The sequence below is a fragment of the Lithobates pipiens genome, unplaced genomic scaffold (assembly GCF_037356315.1).
Source record: "Lithobates pipiens isolate NorthernLeopardFrog02 unplaced genomic scaffold, aLitPip1_a1.2 Scaffold_30, whole genome shotgun sequence".
NCBI classification, from domain to species: Eukaryota; Metazoa; Chordata; class Amphibia; order Anura; family Ranidae; genus Lithobates; species Lithobates pipiens.
In genome coordinates this window covers 165,281,481-165,292,949 of record NW_027507791.1, presented here as the reverse complement: position 1 = coordinate 165,292,949, position 11,469 = coordinate 165,281,481, and the positions used below count along the sequence as shown (strand labels likewise).

General features: G+C 44.2%; 1 pseudogene; it reads right to left on the bottom strand.

Moving 5' to 3' along the window:
- Positions 1–8,472: 8,472 nt before the first annotated feature.
- LOC143949664 (5S ribosomal RNA) lies at positions 8,473–8,590 on the bottom strand (annotated as a pseudogene).
- Between the last annotated feature and the right edge of the window lie 2,879 nt (positions 8,591–11,469).

Below are 11,469 nucleotides of genomic sequence, written 5' to 3'. Positions count from 1 at the left end.
TGATCCACAGCTACCTTATTATGCATAAGCGCCAGTATGCCTCCTGGGTACCTGCACCATATTAACTCCGTTACACCAATACATGTAATACATTAAAACCTTTCTTCTTTCAATTCCTCCTTCCAACAAAAAAACACATATTTTACATTTTCATGTTTTGACGGATTGGATGTGTCATAACTCTTCCCCAACCTCCAACCCATTGCACATGTATAAATAACATGTTTGCATTCATCAGGAGAGACTTCAGCAAAAATATTTCACAAGTTCTCTTGCTAGGCACAGTCTTTCAGATTCAGCATTAGCACCCAATTGTCCATACGAAAAAAAACAGGTATTAATCTGAATCTTTCAGTTTTCCTTCTCTCCTGATGTTTATCGGAACTAATTTGTGGTATGGTGTGGCACAGACAAACTGCCAACCAGATGATCATCTGTCATCCATGTTCCAGAAGCCTCTCCAATTCTCGCTCCACTTGGATTCTGGAAATGAAAAACAAGAGCAGTATCAAATTCTTATCCACAATATCTGATCGCTTACCATGTTTACTTATAGTTCCCTCCTTGGAGCTCAGGACCTCAGTATTCCTGTCTTCTGCAACTCTGACCAAACTATCCAAACAACCATGACCTCTTTAGGCTACACCCACTGTAAAATGGATCCCCATGGTATGATCAAAAAACGTTTAAAACTGAACGTCAGTGTTGCTTCTCAAAAACTTCAAATTTTACAAACTAAAAAAAAAAACAATGCATCTATCTGTATCTTTACGATGTATGCACTACCCCTTTTCAGGTGACTGGTTCTAACTGAGGGCATTGTCAATTCCCCCCCTTTCAGGTGGATTAGACCTACTACTTTTCCACCTGAATAAAAATATAACTAACATAGAGGACTAAACCAATATCAAAAAAAAATTTTTTTTTTAGAAGAAAAAAAAAAATAAAATAAAAAAAATAAATAAAAAAATAAATAAAATAAAAATAAAAAAAAATGTAAAAAAAACTTAAAAATCTGGCCATGATCACACAAATAACATGACAAGACAACCATCATACAACAATGACAAACACTCAACTTTTAGTTGACAACATCCATGGACTTTTCTCCTGAGGAGCGTGCTCATTCCAATCTGAAATACAATTAGTTACTGGGGAAAACAAAAAACACAAAGCATATGTATCATCACAACATTTTAGCTTCATTTGTAACTCTTTTTAGTACTATTATTTTTCATTGTTTGCAAACAATTACTAACTAATGAGCTCATGGTACCATGTGATAATCGATTATGCATTTACAATAACCTAACCCATGTTCTGCTATATTTTACCACTGTTGTTACTTTGAGAGACCTGCAAACAAATGCAAATGTCCGTATACGAACCAGATTAACTTCTTCCTGGTCTCTGGAAAAAGGAACACACAAGTGATTACACACAATTCTTATGTTAATCAGCAGTATTGGATATTACTCAGGAAAAGTTTACAAAGACTGACAATAAGAGAAGAGTAAAGAAACACAAGATTAAAAAAAAACTCATAACAGAAACATCTTTTAACCACACAAAAGAAAAACCACAATACCAATTCAGGGGTTTATCCCTAAAAGTACAAAACAAAAAAAATGTATATCTATATCCAGGTCCTCTATCATATTCTGAACTTGAAACTTACATCAAACCTTTTTCATAGCCGGGAAACATTGACCAGAATATTCTTACCATGCTTGCAGCTCACTAAGTTCTGCTAACATTGTTTCCCCCAGTGCTATATTTGAGTAACCATGCGTCTATCTCCATTTTGACTCTAAGCAACTGTCCTACATATTGCTTTTTAGTTTCTAGACCCCGCATTTGCATTTAACACGGGAAATGGGTTTGATTACTATTGGTTCCGTGCTGTGGATGGCTACCCCACCTGGCTGAATAACACACATGATGCCTTGGGGTCGTTTTCGGGTATAATTTCCTTTCGATATCATTATTCGCCGCCCGACAATATTTTGAAATGTGACCCCCCCTTTTACACAAACAACATTTTAGTTCTGGTTTCCCTGCATAGGCCATTTTTTTAGCATATGGCGCTGGAAACCCACATTGCTGGATAATTTTACTGCGATTGGAATGCACAGACTTTACACTTTCGTTGTCTGAGGAGTCATCCGAAGTGTCAACTCCTGAGTCAATTTCAAGTGCAGTTATCCCACCTTTATTTGCTTCTTCACATCGATTCCCATCACAGTACTATCATTTGCAGTGATAATAGCATACGGGTTTTCTTCATATTTCACTTCTAGCTTTTCTATACACTGAGCATGTGTGGAGGGTACCTCCACTATTGCACACTTGGAGGATAACTCCATTATGGCTGCTTGTGCCTTAAGCCTTGTGATAACCTGCAAATTCTCAGCCTCCCTTTGATTCAAAGAGGCAATGCAACTTTCTTTTAATTTACACGTTTGTTCTAATTCATCTAATCTCTGTTGCAATACACATTTCTCAGCCACTAATTGTTTAATCCGACTACAAGCATCCGCATCAGCCTTTTCAATCCTCATTGATATATCACTTACCTGTTCCATCACTTTTTCTCTATCAGCAAACCATTCTAATTCTTTTTGTTCCGCAATTTCTTTCATTCTCATTAACATGCATAAGGCATTGGCCATTCTCTGTTTCCTGCCTTTTTTTGATTTATTAAATATGCGACTGTTATGTGTATTACATTGTTTTAAAAGTTCATTAAACTGATATGTTAATTTACCTTTGTGAGTAAGTTGAAATCTAATCCCACCATGCTTGCTAATGAAACCTTCAATGGCTTCCATTGATATGCTAATTAGCCTATCCACACCAGGTTGCTCCACCAGTTGCTTATACACTAGACAAACAACCATATAACCCCCACAAAGACAGATTCCTACCAACAAACGAACAAAAAAAAAAAATAGATACGAACCGTTTAAATTTCCAGTGACTTGTGGTTCTACAGCATACAAGACACAAGGCACACTCTTAATCAATGCCTTGGTTTTATTGGACCAGAGCTATTTCACTCTCACGTGTGTAGAAATAAAAACCTATATTTCCCCCACTTTTTCCTCAAAGATGTATGGTAATTCCTGCCACTCTCTAACCAACACTGTGCATTAGCAATACACTAAACAATCAGATACCAAACACACAAAGACATAGAGGAAGCTGTTTAGAAGCTAGCTTTGACCTGTAGTCCCCCCTCCAAATACAGACAAAAAAAAACAGCGGGAAAAAAAAAAAATAATAAAAAAAAAAAAAAAAAAAAAAATAATAATAAAAATGCAAAAAGCCAAAAACAAAAAACAAAAAATAAACAAATACAAATTCGTTTACTCACGAATTTCTTTAGGAGAACACACTCTTATTCAATGTCCTTCTACCCGATAGCAGGTCATAGGGAATTTCTTTTGGGACAGAACGCTTTTTCACAATCACGTGGATATTTCCACTTTTCCCTCAAAATTGTATGATTTATCCTGTCAATCAGCGGTTATATCACATAACCAGGGATGATCAGTCCCTTATCTCGCCAGTGCGCCAATTTGCCCTCTGGTTACAAGTTTGCAAACACAACAATACGTACATATATATATATATCAGTCACAGTTCTCACCAGGTTTTACGCGTGCGTTTATACCAGTGAAATATCTCACAGTATTTTCCTGCTCATCCAAGCGTGGTTTCAGAATTCGCGAGCCAGCGCTAATCTTGTCCACACTAAAGATGACTTCCAGTTCTGGGTGGCTTTGAGCATCTGTGCTTACAGGGACTCAAACAAAAATACCTTAGATTTTTGTGGATTCTGTGTAAAAATATGTTTTACACGCCTTCTGGGGTGCCAAATGAAGTAACTGATCAATTCACTCTATTCTTCTTATTATCAGTTATGTATTCCTTTGTCTAGTCCCTATAGTTCAGCTAATCTATCAAATACGCCAAGCACATGTTATTGTTAATACCACAATGCTACCACCCTTGGCTATGAAGTCAATACACGGTCTAAGGTCAATTAAATCTCATTTATTTCCCAAGGAAATAAGAACACGTGCATAAGGTATCAATATAAGTTACAATAATACATAGCATACAATCAAAGTACAATATAAGCCATACTTATCCGACCTTCGCAGCTACGCCTCATGATGGAATAAAGAGACAGAGAGAGACCTCATGGTTGCAAACCATTTTGTTAAACATACCTCAGCCATACCACACCCTACTGCCAGTCCCATTTGGTTTGGACCAATCAGTGTTCACATGACAGCCCTCCTAATATTACTGACTGCCCTGCCATACTTGGCTTTTGTGGCCAGTATGCATCTGATGTGCCCTGGGCCGTCTTCGTCATCAATCTCTTTGAAGCTTTGCGTACACCAGGTGGGCTTGAAGATAACTCCTTTGCTATGCAGATTCTGTCACATTCCTTGCTTTTAAACATGTGAAACTGCCTGGCATCAATAGTGCTGAGTTCGGCTGTACAAACAGCTGTGTAGATGTATAATAATAATTCCTGTCTGATTCCAACAGGAGGGGAAAACCTAAACAACACTTTCAATTCAGATCCAATCAGGCAGGTCCTTGCACTACATAGCTGAAAGTAAATCTAAAGGAGATCATACAAGAAGATTGTATAATGTATGACCAGCTTAAGGATCTGTTCACACCATTGGAGCATGAGTGTGGTTGTGTGCATTCCTGCACATCACTTGTAGATCAGACCATTTATTTCAATGGGCTTCCTTACTTGCCTAAAGAATTCCCTGGTTATAGAAATATGAAAAATCATATAATATGTGGTCAAATCTAAACAGCACTTTCAATTAGCACTTTAAATCTGTATACAATCAGGCAGGCCCTTACACTACATAGATGAATGTAAATCTAGAGATTGTACAAGAAGATTGTATTATAGAAAGCCAACTAAAGGCTCTGTTCACAAAACTGGAGCATGCGTGTGGTTCTGTGCATTTATGAGCATCAGATGTAGGGCAAACCATTAATTTCAATGTGATTCCCTATGTGCCAGATAAATTCCCTGACCCTTTTGAGAAATAGGAATTGTGTCACCATGTGCTTTGCTGCATTCAAACGTGTGTGCATTCACAGATGTGTGGGGTAAAATTAACAATAAGGTCCCATTCAGGCCTGGGCATTTTTCTAGAAGTGCACAAAACTGTACATGTTTGCATGTATTTGACAAAAAGCGCAAAATTGTTTCATGCTTGCAGTTGCGGGAATTCCACTATACGCTATGCATAATCCATCTCACCTGCGCTGATGAGCGTCCTTTCAGCCTTCTGGTATAATGCATCTCAGTAAACCCGTGTCTTGAACATTTGCTCAAATAAAATGCCATGCAACCCCCATGTGTTGATTAGGCACACGGGCATCAGGAGTGTACATTTAATAACCGATAATGTCTTTGCAGAGTGAACACATCCCCCCAAACGACTGTCTGTGCATTGCACAGAGGCTCTTCGCTGGTGGACATATCCTCACTGCAAACACTTCTCTGCATCCTCAGCTAGCTTTTCACTACCAGACGGATCTAAACCAGCATCAGTCTGCCCCAGCCAGCTCTTTAGAGCGGGCTGCGGGAGAACTAACCCTGGGAGACACTATGACAATACATATTAAATACATCTTCATAAAATTTCCACAACACAGTGAGATTCATTATTAATAAAACCCAAAATGCGGCAAGCGTATGTGCGTCTAAAAAAGAAGCTTAACCACTTTGCATCCAGGCCAATTCTGACATTTCTCTCCTACATGTAAAATTCATATTATTTTTTTTGCTAGAAAATTACATAGAACCCCCAAACATTATATATGTTTTTTTAGCAAAGACCGTACAGAATACAATGGCGGTTGTTGAAACTTTTTATCTCGCACGGTATTTGCGCAGCAATTTTTCAAACACTTTTTTTTCAGAAAAAAAAAAAACTGTTTCACGCTTTACTTTTTTTTTTTTTTTTTTTAAAGTTAGCCCAATTTTGTCACGCTTCAAAATTGCACACACTCGTGGAATGGCACCAAACGTTGGTATTTAAAAATCCCCATTGGCGACGCGTTACATTTTTTTACTGGTTATATGTTTTGGGTTACAGAGGAGGTCTAGGGCTAGAATTATTGTTCTCGCTAACGTTCGTGGCGATACCTCACATGTGTGGTTTGAACACCGTTTTCATATGTGGGCGGGACTTACGTATGCGTTCGCTTCTGCGTATGAGCTCACGGGGACAGGGGCGCTTTACTTTTTTTATTGTTAATTTTACTTTTATTTTTTTAGTTTGACACTTTAAAAAAAAAAAAAAAAAAATTGATGACTTTTATTCCTATTACAAGGAATGTAAACATCCCTTATAATAGGAATATGGTATGATCTGACCTATTTACAGTGAGATATGGGGTCAATAAGACCCCACATTTCACCTCTAGGCTGGGAAGCCTAAAATAAAAATAAAAACGATCCTGGCTTCCCAGCCAAGGGAGCGCCGTTAATTTGAATGCAGAGGCCGGGCGTCACGTCATAACATCGCACCCGGCCTCCGAATGATCATAGAGACTCTGGGGACCATCTGGTCTGCCGGAAATCTCTATGGTATCATCCAGGGGCCAGCGGATCCTGTGACCGACTTACAGATGGAAGCGGTGAGTAGGTAGAAGCACTGGAGGGCGGCAGGAGGGGAGGCGTCCCCTCCCACCTCCCGTAAGAACAATCAAGTGGCGGAACAGCCACTATGATCATTCTTATGGTGCAGGGAATCGCCGGCTGAAAATGCAGATACCTGAATGATGTCTGTAACCTCCGGCATCATTCAGACATACCACCACAAAGCCCACGACCTCATATGACGTAGCCGCAACGCTTCACTTCCTGATTCCCTCAGAGGATGGTGGTTTGGGGAAGCCGAGAGACGAAAAAATTTCCCTAAAACTTTACACAGCCTATGTTTTCATCTTCCTAAACATATCCTAGAAGTTTCATGCATTTTGGACCCCCACAAAAATAACGAGGCAGATTGAGCTTGGTTTTTAAAGCTTAAATGTCCAAAAAAGAGCTTAGATGTTAACCAATGCCCCCCAAACTTCACACAATCCATGACTCTGTCTATGTCAACATATTCTGAAAAAAAAATCTGATTTTTCATCAATTGTACCAAAAGTTATTCCCATTAAGCTATATTTACACTACTAAAACAATTAATGTGAGCTGCTTAGTGTACCATAATATGCCTAAACCTTAAACAATTTCCCTGAAACTTTGCACAGCCTATGTTTTCATCTTCCCAAACATATTCTAGAAGTTTCATGAATTTTGGACCCCCACAAAAATAACGAGGGACATTAAGCTATAAAAAAACCAAGCTCAATGTCCAAAAAAGGGAGCTTAGATGTTAACCAATGCCCCCCAAACTTCACACAATCCATGACTATCTATGCCAACATATTCTGAAAAAAAATCAGATTGTTTCATCAATCATACCAAAAGTTATTCCCATTAAACTATATTTTACACTACTAAAACAATTAATGTGAACGGCTTAATGTACCATAATACGCCTAAACCTTAAACAATTTCCCTGAAACTTTCACAGCCTACATTTACATCTTCCTAAACATATCCTAGAAGTTTCATGAATTTTGGACCCCCACAAAAATAACGAGGGGCATTGAGCTTTGTTTTTTAAAGAGGAAGTAAACCCTGATGAGTTTACTTCCTCTTTCATTCCCTGCAAAGGCAAAGCATAATGGACTACTATGCATCGCATAGTAGCCCATTATGTGTCACTTACCTGACACAGGAGCCAGCGAAGTCGCCGCTGTCACCTGTAGTCCGCCGCATCCATCTTGCTGGTGGCGTCTCGCAGCTCCGCCGCTGTCATTCGGCGAAGCCGCGATGACATCACTCCCGCGCATGCGCACGGGAGTCGACACGCGCGGCACCTCCATTCTTGGAAATGCCGCGCTCAGTGCGCCTGCGCGCCGCTGTCTACGGCGCATGCGCCATAGACAGCGGTGCAAGTTTTCGGGCAAATATCTCCTAAACCATATAGGTTTAGGAGATATTGCTTGGACCTACAGGTAAGCCTTAATCTAGGCTTACCTGTAGGTCAAAGTGGTTTGTAAGGGTTTACAACCACTTTAAAGCGTAATATCCAAAAAAGAGCTTAGATGTTAACCAATGCCCCCCAAACTTCACACAATCCATGACTATCTATGCCAACATATTCTGAAAAAAAAATCTGATTGTTTCATCAATCGTACAAAAAGTTATTCCCATTAAGCTATATTTTACACTACTAAAACAATTAATGTGAACGGCTTAATGTACCATAATACGCCTAAACCTTAAACAATTTCCCTGAAACTTTGCACAGCCTATGTTTTCATCTTCTCCTCCTTTTTTTTAACAACATATTAAAAAAAAGCCTACGGCACCTGGTATTCCAAAGCGGTCTCCCATCCAGGTACTAACCAGGCCTGAATCTGCTTAGCATCCAAGATCAGATGAGATTGGGCGCATTCAGGGTGATGTACAGTAGGCAATCTTTCTGGCCACTCTCAACCCTCTTGACAAACCCCAAGATGGTCACCTCGGCAAACAAGCAGAAAAAAAAACAGGTCGTTGTTACCAACAACATATTAAGAAAAAGCCTACGGCACCTGGTATTCCCAGGCGGTCTCCCATCCAGGTACTATCCAGGCTCAACCCTGCTTAGCATCCAAGATCAAACAAGCAGAAAAATAAAACAGGTCGTTGACGCCAACAAATTAAAAAAAAAAAGCCTGGGGGGGGGGGGCATGGTCTGGACATGGCCGAGTGAAGAAGTGCTTGCTCTGAGCTCCCGGCCACCTTTCTCCTAATCTGGCGTTTTCTCAGCGACTTTCATAGAATGCACTCTACCAAGATGCAGACAAGTCAGAGACACAAACACCGGGCTAATCTCGCCCCTATAACTCCCACAACCGGGGAAATACAGAGGCTTTTCGGCCGCTCGAGCCCGGGACCCAAGATGGCGGCGCCGCGTGGTTCACATCCCCCGAGCCTGTCACTGGAAGACCCGCTGGCCGCTTCGGAGAGATCTCAGAGCCCGATCCTTTACCCGCACTCACCGGCGGCCCCTTCCACAGACTCTGGAGGTTCCCCTTCTCTGCCGCTGCTCTACCGTTCGGATCCGGAATTGAAAGCCATCTTACAATTCCTCCCGACAAAGGCAGATATAGAGGCGATCGTGGGGAGAGTGGAGGCAGTACACAGAAAATAAATAGCAGCTGTACGCCAGGAGGTCAGCTCCCTGGGCACTCGCCTTCTGACAGGGGAACAATCGGTGGCTTCTTTGGAACACCGAGTCGCCTTACTGGAAAACTAGCAAAGTGCCCACTCCCTAGCGGCAATAGACCTTCAACTTTGCATGGAAGAAATTGAGGACCGGAGCCACAGAAACAATCTGCGGTTTTCGTGGCATCCCGGAGGCTACCGGAGCTACGGATCTACTGGCCACGGTTAAGGAGATCTTCCGGCGGGTCGCAGGTGAGCAACTACCAGAGCGACTTGAGGTGGATAGGGTGCACAGGACCCTGGGCCCACGATCCTCTGATCCAGCCCGACCGAGAGACGTTCTCTGCCAGCTGCACCACTACACTCATAAAGAGTTGATTGCCCGTAAGTCTTGGGAAATTGGTGCAGTAGATTTTGACGGAGCCGAGGTGAAGATCCTGCCAGATGTCTCCAGGCCTACCTTATACCGCCGGGCGCTCCTCAAACCTCTCCTGGACCTGGCTAGGCACTGCAACACCACGTATCCCTGGGGCTTCCCCCTCTCCGTTACCTTTACTAGAAACCAGCGCTCCTTCCTGCTACGTTCCCCGGAGGCTCTCCCAGCCCTGTTCACTTTCCTGGACACTGACCCCATTGATGTTCCCGACTGGCTAGCCTATCTCCCACGCGCACAGAATCGCCCAGCCACCCAGGGGAGGAACATGCCGCTGCCGCAGAGGAGACAACGAGAGGCCCGCCGCCCGCGCTCAATATCCCGGGATGTAGAGAGGGAGACGTAAGTGTCACTCCAAGTCCTTTCATCTACCTCCCTGACCTTGCCGACATCAATCCCTTTTCTTTTTAATCTGATGGCTCCCCCGTTTCTCATTTTTTCCCCCTTTTTTTTGCCTTATGGTTCGTCGTCCTCTTGGTATTTGCGTCCTGCCCCCCCATATGATGCTGACAATGGGGCCCTACTGTTCATGGCCTTCTGACGGGGGACTGCCACGGTGGCGGATACCGTGGAGCTGGAGACCAACACCAACCCCGCAATACCACAACCCGCTAGGCACACGGCTGGGGAGCGCCCGCCGTGGCGGTTCCACCGCAGAGACCCTTCTCTCTGACTGCCTGACCCAAGTCTCTCCGTGGCACGGGCCTGGAGGCCCCTACTTCCCTTGCTCAGTGGCCCCCACTATCTGGAACACTAGCCGGTCACTGCCACCACCCGCTGTTTCAGCCTCCTGGAGGTACTATGTACTACATCAAGCCGCTGTGGGGGTCTCATCTACTGTGGGACATTCACCTGGTTGGACGCTCCTGGGCGGTGTGGGCTGGGGGGGCGCCTGGCGGGGGGGCGTGGCCATGCGGGACTTCTACGGCCCGCCGCCATGAGATGGCGGATGGGGCTGCTGTGATGGGGGGGGCTGTGGGAGAGGGGGGAATGTATGCTTTTGTGTCTAATGGAGGCAGCTGCTGAGGGGGTTTATTTATATCCTGTTTTGGCCGGGGGCTGAGATGTGGGGGGTGGTTTATTTCTGGGGGGGCTGGGGGGTTGTTTTTTGAGGGGGATAGGGTGTCCACCCGCCCCCTCTCCCCCTGGCGCTGGGGGAGGTGCGTCCATACCGGGCTGTTCCTTCGGTCCCGGGACTGGGCTGGATGAGGCTCGCCGGGTGGTGGGGTCCTTGAGACCCAGTTATGACATCTCCCCCCGGGTGCTGGACGGGACGACTGAGGGTTCCCGCCGGCCCTGTGGGGATGGCCGCCTCGGCTGTGGGCACCCTCCCCCTCCTGCCCCCCCTTTTCTCCCCTTCTTTCCTCCCCTCCCCTCCCTCTGCCGTTCGCCTCCCCTCTCCTGGGCCCCCCTCCACGTGCCCTCCCCCTCCCTCGTCCCCCTCGTCCCCCTCTCGCCCCCCCTTCTCCCCCCACTTCCCTTCCCCCCTTCCCTATCCTGATGGCCCCTCCTCCTCCCCCTTCCTACCCCTCTCTCCCCCCCTTTTTCTTTCCCTCCCGCCTCCTTTCCCCCCCCGCCCCTCTCCCTGAGCCTCCCCGTCCCCTGCTGCCCCCTTGTTGAGCCATATGGATTTGCACGGCAAGCGCCGGATTACTGTTCTGCTACAGATTCCATGTTTATTCCGTGGTTTTGTGTCCACGCCCAGTATTGG